This window comes from Oryctolagus cuniculus, chromosome 14, assembly GCF_051225735.1.
Source record: "Oryctolagus cuniculus isolate XC-2025 breed Fujian yellow rabbit chromosome 14, ASM5122573v1, whole genome shotgun sequence".
Classification (NCBI taxonomy): Eukaryota; Metazoa; Chordata; class Mammalia; order Lagomorpha; family Leporidae; genus Oryctolagus; species Oryctolagus cuniculus.
In genome coordinates this window covers 22,734,000-22,744,332 of record NC_142880.1, presented here as the reverse complement: position 1 = coordinate 22,744,332, position 10,333 = coordinate 22,734,000, and the positions used below count along the sequence as shown (strand labels likewise).

At 42.6% G+C, this 10,333-nt stretch overlaps 1 long non-coding RNA gene across 4 annotated transcripts; it reads left to right on the top strand.

Annotated features, from left to right (window-relative positions):
- Nucleotides 1-3,005: 3,005 nt before the first annotated feature.
- Nucleotides 3,006-10,003, top strand: LOC149122260 (uncharacterized). Of its 4 annotated transcripts, none has more exons than XR_016220551.1 (2): nucleotides 3,006-3,759; nucleotides 7,338-10,003. It is a non-coding gene; the product is annotated as an uncharacterized LOC149122260 (long non-coding RNA). The 4 variants fall into 4 exon arrangements; XR_016220552.1 differs by having other exon boundaries at nucleotides 3,006-4,050; XR_016220553.1 differs by lacking the exon at nucleotides 3,006-3,759 and adding an exon at nucleotides 4,057-4,689.
- Nucleotides 10,004-10,333: the final 330 nt, after the last annotated feature.

The following is a 10,333-nucleotide window of genomic DNA, read 5'->3' as shown; positions in this document are numbered from 1 at the left end:
GAACCTGGTGTGCCAGCCCCGCAGGTGGAGGATTAGCCTAGTGAGCCGCAGCGCCGGCCTAAAGCTATCATTTGTGAAGTGAAGTAACTGGCGGTGGTGATGCTGTGACAATCACCTGCTGTCTATCTTGCTGCATTTGGAAATCAGAAGCGGGGACTCTATAAAGAAAGGCAACTGTGGCCCATGTTAGAGTGATTTTCAGGGGCTCAAAAGGTTCAAAGTCAGCAGAACACAGCTCTCCAGGACTTGGGTCTCGTGTGGGAATACAAGGACTTTCTTCTTGCCATCTCCAGTTCCTTGAGAAAGACAATCATATCTTAAGAGAGAAACTTCAGGAGAGTCAGACCTCACATTGGATTAAGAAAAAGGTGAATGAAAATACATTGTTTACATGTCTAATTCCTTCTTCAGCCCTGAGCACAAAGTTCTACCTAGCAGAAATGGGGGATTAAGTTTGAGGGCAAACTGAACATGCCCTGGTGTTGAAGGAAGCAATCAGTTTATAGGTAAAGGTGGCACTGGCCATTTTCCTATCAAGAATTTCTCAAATATGAGAAATTACAAATTTAGATAGATTCTCTACACCCTTATTAAATACAAATGTGAATAAAGCTGTAGATCATTACCCTTCCTCTCTAAGAGCCTAGAAAAATGATCATAATAAAGAACTTGTGGGACCAGTGCTGTGGCACAGCAGATTAAAGCCCTGGTCTGTCCCATATGGGTGCCAGTTCCAGTCCTGGCTGCTCCTCTTCCCATCCAGCTCTCTGCTATGTCCTGGGAAAGCAGTAGAAGATGACCCAAGCCTTTGGGCCCCTGCACCCATGTGGGAGACCCAGAGGACACTCCTGCTCCTGGCTTTGGATTGGTCCAGCTCTGACGGTTGCAGCCATCTGGGGAGTGAACCAGCATATGCAAGACCTTTCTCTATCCCTGCCTCTCTGTAACTCTGCTTTTCAAATAAATAAATAAATATTAAAAAAAAGAAAAAGAACTTATGTGCTTCATCCCTGTTCTTTATAGCAGAGTCAAGTTAGACATATTTTTAAATGAAGATAGTTTTTGATAAACTTGAAAACACGTCATTTAATTTGAATCTCAAATGTTTCCAATTTTTTTTTTTTTACATTTGTGGAACAGTACTGATACTTCCCTAATTTTTCAAATGCAGTAAATATATTTTAATATATTAAAGAAATTTGGGAGAAAAAATATCTTACTGTAGTCAAATTATAATTTTTATCAACATATGTCTACAAAATTTCCCATTTTATCTCTTCTAAGTGCTAACAAGTCATTGCAGAACATTCCTTATTTTCTGCCTTCCTTTAACATAACTTTTACTAATTTTCTATCTTCTAGCTGACACATATATCCAAAAAGTCCTTGTATAAAAATAGAAAGTTTTAATTGAAATTTTGTTGTAAAATATCTCATCCAGGGCTTGTGTTGTGGTGCAGCAGGGTAAATCGCTGCTTGTGTTACCATCTCATATCAGAGTGCTGCTTCCAGTCCTGGCTGCTCACTTCTGATCCAGCTCTCTGCTAATGCAGCTGGGAGGCAGTGAATGAAGGCCCAAGTGTTTGGGACTCTGCCACCAATGTCTGCAGACCAGAATCAAGTTCCTGGCTCCTTGATTCAACCTGACCCAGCCCTGATTCTTGTGGTCATTTGGAGAGTGAATCAGAAGATAGAAGTTTGCTTTTCAGTTTCTCTCTGTCACTCTGCCTTTCAAACAAATTACTAGATAAATTTTTTGGAAAAGAAGAATCTCATCCGATTTTCTCCTCCCCCGCCCCCCGAAACGATTTATTTAAGGAATGCAAACAATGCGTTTCGTAAATACAATTTTAAGAACATAGTGATTGTTCCCACCATACCTTCCCTCCCACCCACGTTCCCACCCTTCTTCCTCCTCCCTTTCTTATTCTCATTCTTAGTTTTTATGAGGTCTATTTTCAATTAACTTTATACACATTTGATTAATTCTATACTAAGTAAAGAGTTCAAAGAATACTATGAAAAACAAAACAAAACAAAAAACCCTGAGATCTGTGGGCTGAATCACATTAGTTCCAGAGTTCTCAGAGTGGGGATCTTGAATCCTTCTGTGTCAAGGTTTTGGGAAGACTTCTAGACAGTTTTTCCTACTTAGGGCCATAGACTACAGATGATTTTAGTTTGAAAATATTTCAGCCATTTTATTACTACTATTACAATGAATAGTTAATATTGTTGAAAGATCTCCATATGCTAATTGTCAACAAGGCATCATCCCATTTAATCATTGCAACAACCTCATGGATTAATTATATAATTATCATTCTAAAGGTGCATGAAGCAAGGCTTAGAGAGTTTAAGCAAGTGACAGTGTGGGAATTTTTACCTTGGATTGTTAAACAAAATGAGTCTATATTCATTTTACCATACCATTCATTTATTACAACTGATTTTCTGAGTTATGTGTGAAGAAAGATGTTTTTGTTTCAGGGAATATTCAGAATATTGAAAAGGACCTGTTGTAACCATTTTAATTTAGATTTGTTTAGGTTTGTAGAATTGGCCCTAAAAGTTAGGGTATGCAGGGTCCAAATATTCATTTTCCAAGAAAGAAGAATGAATCTGAGTATCAGAATATTAGAATATTAGAAGGGAAGATATAATACAATTTAGATGTTTAAATGTTTTCTACTTGAAGAAATAATTTTATTGAAGATATAAACTAGGATTAACATCAAGGAAAATGGTTCCATCTTTCTACTCTGCTCTCACAGACAATTTCTAAATAATGGCAGCTACTAAAGTAACTCTCAAGAGCCATAACATAACATCTATGCCACTTTGCAGCTCTCTATGTCCCTGTAACTTTGGAGCCTATAGTTTTGGTTTTTTTTTAATCAACGTACCTCATTTATTAATTTTTTAAAATATTTATTTATTTATTTGAAAGGAAGAGTTACAGAGAGGCAGATCGAGAGAGAGAGTGAGAGAGAGAGAGAGACTGAAGAGTTAAAATTGTATATGTGAGGGTGTAAAAAGTTAAGCTTAAGCTTACAGGTTTAAACCTTCCTGGTGCAGCTGTGAAAATAAGACAGAGTGAAGTAGCACCTTGACAGTAGGGACTCCATTTTGGAGTCCTTGAGACTGCATTCTGGGAAAGCACCCCCCCCCCCCACCGTGAGACTCTGGTCTGAAACTATGATCTCAAATAGTCGGACAATAGCAGTGCACTACATCACCCTTGGCAACGCACAAAAACCCCCTAGCATGATTGCTCAAGCTTAAAAGTAGAAAGGTTGCACCTGGGTTACCTGGGCTAATAATAAAGATGTGATTTGTCTGTGTCTTGCATTAATGTCAAGTCCTAATTGCTAATTGTAATATTGTAACTGGTATTGTCAAGATTATGATAAATATTAATTTCACTTAGGTTTTAGGTTATGTTGACCCCAGTAACCATATACTCTCTTTTGATTTTAGCAACTGTGTATAGCAACCGTGCATAGCAATCATGTATTCCCCCCTTCCCGGTTTTGCGGTTTTTGCCTTTATAAACCCTAACCTTTGGTTATTCGGGGCTGCTCTGTTCATGTATGGTCAGACAGCCCCAGCATGCTGGATAATCAATAAAGCTTCCCCTTGCTGTTTGCATAAGAGATGTCTCTTGGTGACGTTTTTTGGGCAGTCGATTCTAACATTTGGAGGCCCCAGCGAGATCTGACTGCTGCCTGCAGACGTCTCCAACGGATATCTCTCGGGGTAAGTGCAGGCGCCTATTTGTGTTGTCGGCCGGCTTATTTGTGGTTTGTGTCTCTTCATTCTGGATTTTGGTAGTTTGTGAGCGCTCTAGGGTTTTGGGAACTGTGCTGGTGTAGTAGCTGCTGGGACAGGGCGTGAGCCCTTCCTGGCTGTGGCCGGCAGACGTGCCCGGGGGCCACAGGCTACGGCCCTGAGGGACGCCTCAGGAGGACAAAGGAAGGCTGGGGACGCCCAGATACTTCCGAAGGGGCAGGCGTGGAGTCTGCATTCCCAGCACAGACGGGGTGGCCAGTAAGGCCTTCTTATTATTAGTCTTTTGTAGTTGTAAGGTGCTTTGTTGGTTGTCTTGTTGTTTGTTGATTGTATTCTCTTGTCATTTAGCATTGTATGGGGCGCTGTGATGGCTCCCGTATTGGTAGATTTGGAATCTGCATTTGTATTGCCAGCATTGTCGGGTGACTCTGAAGTGGTTCTGGAGTCTGCATTTGTAGGTTCTGAAGTGGTTCCGGAGCTTGCATTTGTATTACCGGCATCCTCACAGGGCTCTGAGGCGGTTCCAGAGTCTGTGTTTGTATTGCTAGCATCGTCGCGACCAGTAGTTTATCTCAGTTCCTCTACGGACACTTTGTGTGGTTGTTGTGTGCTGATTCTCTACACTGTTTGTCTGTTCGTGTACATTGTGATGTCTGCTAACATGGGCCAGACTGTGTCTACACCTTTGTCTCTAACTTTGAATCATTGGTCGGAGGTAAGTGACCGGGCACATAACCTTTCTTTGTCAGTCAAGAAGGTAAAGTGGCAGTCTTTCTGTGCCTCTGAATGGCCCCCCGGAGGGCTCTCCATTTACCACTCATTCGCCAAGTGAAAGAGGCCGTTCTCCTGCCTGGCCGTCAAGGGCACCCAGACCGGGATTTTGAGAAAACATGGGAGGTCAGTATTCCTTCCCTCAAGCGGGACCGGATCTGTGGAAGTGACCGTTGAGTGTCCGGCACCCCACAGCTCTCCGAGAACGCGGAGTCCCCCCGGCCACAGCTTAGCTACGGCCGAAACTCCAGAGGGATTGTAAGGAATGGGAGGGAAATTAGGAAGGGCAGTTGGCTGAGAGCCTGGAGACCCCCTGAGCTCGCTTTGGCTTCCCGGCGGCCGGACTGCGACCCGAGGACCAGGTCTCTCTCTCGGAGGGACGCCTGGTCACGCTGCCTACTGCTACGCGAGCAGGGCTTAGCTTCGGTCGAGGCTAATATTGGCCCTCCAGGTAAACTCAGACAACTAGGTAGTGGGTAACCTTGAGTGATAGGAGATTTCAAACCCCACTCAGCCCCCAGACATGAGGAGCTTCATTGCTTTCTGCCTTCCTCCTCCTCCCGGGGCTCCCTCCCCCACTCTTTTGCTCTCCTCATCTCCATTCCTATACCACTGGCCAGGAGAAAGGGAGAGGGAAATTCCACAGGTCTCTCCACCCAGGGAAAAGCTGTTACCTGTTACCTGTTAACCCTTTCCAACCGGGTAAAAAGTTTTCCGTCTTTGCAGCTTAATGGTAGCTCTGGTGCGTCTTAAAAAATTTTTGTGAACTATTACTGTTGCTAAGCTTTAATTGCCTGAGGACTAAATCTGGAAAAGAGCTCAAGTTAACTATCTGTTATAATTGACTGAGTGTCTGCAGTAGTCCTAATTGATCTGGCTTTGGTTAAATTATAGGAGGTTCCCAACACTCTTAGTAAAACGGCGCACCTACCCAACCCCACGATTAGTCCTGCCAGGCCCCGGTGTGTGCAGTCTTCCCTGTAAATGGGGGAACACAGCCTTTCTCTGCACTCCAAATATCTCTAGGCAGAGCCCCCACCCCAGGGCTGCTTCTTTTTCCTCTCCTGGAGGAATTTCCAATTCAATACCACTGCTGACCTTACCTAAGGGAGCCAGAACCTTAAGCCATTAACCCTTTCCAAACTGATGGGTTTTTCTCTTTGCAGCTAATAAAAACCTAAACAATGGGTTCATATGCTGATAATCAGCTCTTTTCTGTGTTGCTGTCCCTGACTCATCTGAGAGCGTTCACCTGTCTTGAAGGTTTCACGTTTTTCTATTGCCATTATGAGTCTTGATTGGAAAAACTACAGCGCAAAGTTTGTTTACATTGTTTATCTGTTTTTAATGTCTAAGTAATTACCCAACTGATCAGAAATGTACTAATTTTGGCTAAATGGTTTGACTCTCTGACAGCTTAAATTCTAAACCGAGTCTTCCAACTTTGGGCTTCCAGTCGGATCCCTGGAACTCTCAAAGAATGAGACTCTAAATTTGTTAAAGTAACAGCTGCTTGGGTCAATTTTAATTATATAAAATATATTAAAATGTTATAAATGGTGTCAGACCTATACTGTATTTATGTTTTTGCTTTCCAGCTAAAGTGGTCTTATAAAAATAAGAGTAAATTCTGTGTATACAAGCCTTTATGTTATTAACTAAAGTAAGCCAATGCAGATTGGTTCAGAAAATTGAGGTAATGCAAACACCCTTCGGTTTGCTCAGTGGCTTGCTTGCTCAGTTTTACATGTCTTTGATATGCTTTAAACTTGTTTCTCTTAATGAGGAAGATCTTTTCAAAGTTGTAAACATGTACTAGTGTTTGCTGTCCAGGAGGTGTTATCCTCATGTTACTTAAAAACATAAAAATGTAATTTTAACTTTTATTTCAGATAATTGTGTGGTATTCATTAATAACTCAGTGTCTTAAGTCATCTAGGCATCAGTGCTAAGTAAAACTTGGGAAAATATATATACTTTTAACATCTCAAATTCAATAAAAAAAAAAACTGTTTGAGTTTGTTAACATGTATTCTCATAGGTTGTCCATACATGACAATTCAAGGCTATGTAAAAGTAACTATGGGTATAAAGTTTCAAAAGGTGTAAACAAGTCATAAAAAGTTTTAAAATGTTTACGATTTTAAAATATTGTTTACAGAGTTGAGTGCTAATGCCAAAATTACACTGACCTAAAGTTGAAGTCTGATCTTCTGTTATAACAATGGGGTTTTAAAAAAAAATTGTGTATTAATGTTAGTAAATATCTAAAAATGGTCTAAATCATAAATCTTGGAATCTGTTTCTGCAAAAACTGTAACATCTATGTTAACAGTGTCTGCTTAATCGATTACTCTGCCATTTCTAGAGTTAGGTCCTATAAGCTCTTTTTGACTCTGTTAAATAATTCTAAATTATATAAACTCTTATATACAAGGTTTTTTTTTTATTTATTTCTGGTTTATTCGACAACAAGAGACATAAAATTCATGTTAATCCATTGTGTACTCTACTGTCTCTGTTAAGTTATGGTTATGCGGCAGATGCTAAAAAACTGGGTTCCAGAAACCCAAGAAAGCGCTAGTGTCCACAGGCTACACGGTAAATACCCGGAAGCCAAAGGATGGCAGAGACCTCTGCCACAATTTCTCCTCTAAGTCAGGCTATGCAGTAAACACTGGTTAAACTGCCAGTTAAATCTAAAAGCCCAGAAAGTCAGGCAGTCAGGCTAGAGACCCAACTTGCTGCCTCACTTCTCCTCTTTTCTCTTCCAGAAGGGAAGTTACTACTATTCTGCAGGACTCTCCACTGTGACGTACGGTTTGATCCCCAGACCTTATGTAAGGGATGACTGACCTTTTCTGTAATAATGCCTGGCCACAGTATAGGGCCCCAAACAACATAACAAAAGAAAAAAAAGGGGGGGGGTTAAACTACTAGATCAATTTTTCAGTGTACGCGTTAAATGGGCAGAACTCCCCTTTTAAACCAAACTAAAAAAATAGATAAAAAGTTAAACTGACGACCTCAAAGTATACAAACAGGTCACCACAGTTGATCTTACCTAAAGGGTCATAGTTCTCCTCATGGGCACGGTCTTAAGTGTCAGAATTTGCCCATGACCATAATTTTTCTAGCTCACCCTGATATTAAAAAAATCTCCAAAAATCAGGGTTGGGTTGGGCACCCCCCTTGACTGGCATCATAGAGGCTGCCTCCATGGTCCACTTTATTAGAGACCAGTGAAATGAGGAGCAAGCTAGCAGCAGGAGCAATGTATGGATGGGCAACAGGCCAATCAATGGCTGCTTTACACGGTGATCTGCCGTCAAGGAGACCCAGCAAGGCCAGTGCACCCCAAACCTGTGCACCTGTTGCTGATATAAGGAGCCAGGGCGTTGGGCAAGCAGCTGTCGTAACAGCAAATGCCTTCTGTCGGCCCTGCCAAGAGCACAGCCACTGGACACGGAACTGCCCTGGGTGTCGAAGGACTCCTGGTTCAGAACTACAGACCCTGTGGCCCCGAGCTAAAAAGCCTTTGGCTCTGCCCAGCCTCTGCCCAGCTTCCAATTCCAGCCACTGCTACTGGGGATGGCTTAGGGTTAGTAAAACGTAAGATGCCTATTTCTATCAGCCTCCTATTTAACTCTCCTAGTCCAGCCATGTAATGCGAGTCAACAGGGTGCCTCCCTTAAAGGAGATTTGCATCTCTTACAATTTTCTTAACAGCACCCCATGGATAGGTCTGGGCCTCACACACCCTGCCAGGCCTTAAAAGTCTATCCAATAGTCCAGGGGGAAGTGGTCCCCTCCACTCCTGTACTGAAACTATAGATGCTTCTTACACCGTGTGTTTTTAATGCCCTTATTTGTTTTGTCTCTAACAGACTAAAAGCTGTTAACTCCAAATGGTCGTCAGACAAGGCTTCCAGCCCATTCCACTGGACTACCTGAACAGCCCCCTGGACCAAGCAGTACAGTCTCTCCAAGGCCACTGTTGCACACCATAAGACAGGTAGCAAGAGGAAATACCCAAATCCCCCTCGACGCCCACCTGCCAGCTTCGAAGAAGTTACAGAAGACGGAACTCCATCCATAATCCCAAAGAAGAATTTTGGGTATTACCTCTTGAGGAAAAAATATTAGGCAGAAAGTTAGTTATGAGCTTATGTGTGTGTGACATAAAGGCCTAATGTGTCCACCACATGCATCTGCATCTCAGTCATCCTGACAATGTTTCATGGACAGCCCGGCCTTTGCATCCTGCCCCGCCCCCTTCTACCTGATAACCTGCCAGGTGGAGATCCCCGCCCCTTCTGCCTGACAAATCTTCCACAATCTCCCAGATGCAGCCCAGTATCTGCATTTCAGTATTACAGAACAGGCGGGGGTTGGATCTCATTTTCATGAGGGGGGGTGTGTGTTATGCGTGGCCCTAAAGGAAAAATGTTGTTTTTATGTTGACTAAACCCAGGTGGAAACTTCATGGCCAAACTCAGAAAACGACTGGAAAAATGGCAACAGGAGAGGGAAACTCAACAGGGATGGTTTGAGTCATGGTTCGACCAGTCCCCATGGCTTACTACTCTACTGTCAGCCCTAACAGGACCCTTAATTGTTCTACTCCTAATTGTAACCATAGGACCTTGTGTGTTAAATAGACTCATCACCTTCGTGCAGGAACAAGTTAAAAATGTTAAACTCATAATCATAAGACAACAATATGTCACATTAAAAGATACAAAAACAAATCTCTAAGATTAGAGATCCTCACAACAAGGAGTGGGGAATGAAGAGTTAAAATTGTATATGTGAGGGTGTAAAAAGTTAAGCTTAAGCTTACAGGTTTAAACCTTCCTGGTGCAGCTGTGAAAATAAGACAGAGTGAAGTAGCACCTTGACAGTAGGGACTCCATTTTGGAGTCCTTGAGACTGCATTCTGGGAAAGCACCCCCCCCCCACCGTGAGACTCTGGTCTGAAACTATGATCTCAAATAGTCGGACAATAGCAGTGCACTACATCACCCTTGGCAACGCACAAAAACCCCCTAGCATGATTGCTCAAGCTTAAAAGTAGAAAGGTTGCACCTGGGTTACCTGGGCTAATAATAAAGATGTGATTTGTCTGTGTCTTGCATTAATGTCAAGTCCTAATTGCTAATTGTAATATTGTAACTGGTATTGTCAAGATTATGATAAATATTAATTTCACTTAGGTTTTAGGTTATGTTGACCCCAGTAACCATATACTCTCTTTTGATTTTAGCAACTGTGTATAGCAACCGTGCATAGCAATCATGTATTCCCCCCTTCCCGGTTTTGCGGTTTTTGCCTTTATAAACCCTAACCTTTGGTTATTCGGGGCTGCTCTGTTCATGTATGGTCAGACAGCCCCAGCATGCTGGATAATCAATAAAGCTTCCCCTTGCTGTTTGCATAAGAGATGTCTCTTGGTGACGTTTTTTGGGCAGTCGATTCTAACAAGACATCTTCTATCTGCTAGTTCACTTCCCAAATGGCTGCAATGGCTGGAGCTGAGCCAGGAGCTTCTTCCAGGTCTCCCACAGGGGGGCAGGGGCCCAAGGACTTGGGCCATCTTCCACTGCTTCCTCAGGCCATAGCAGAGAGCTGGATCAGAAGTGAAGCAGCCGGGACTCGAACTGGTGCCCATATGGAATGCCAGCACTGCAGGCGGTGGCTTTACTTGCTACACCACAGCACCAGCCCCGTATGTCATTTATTTTTCTTAGTGATCCTGTTGGGATAATTG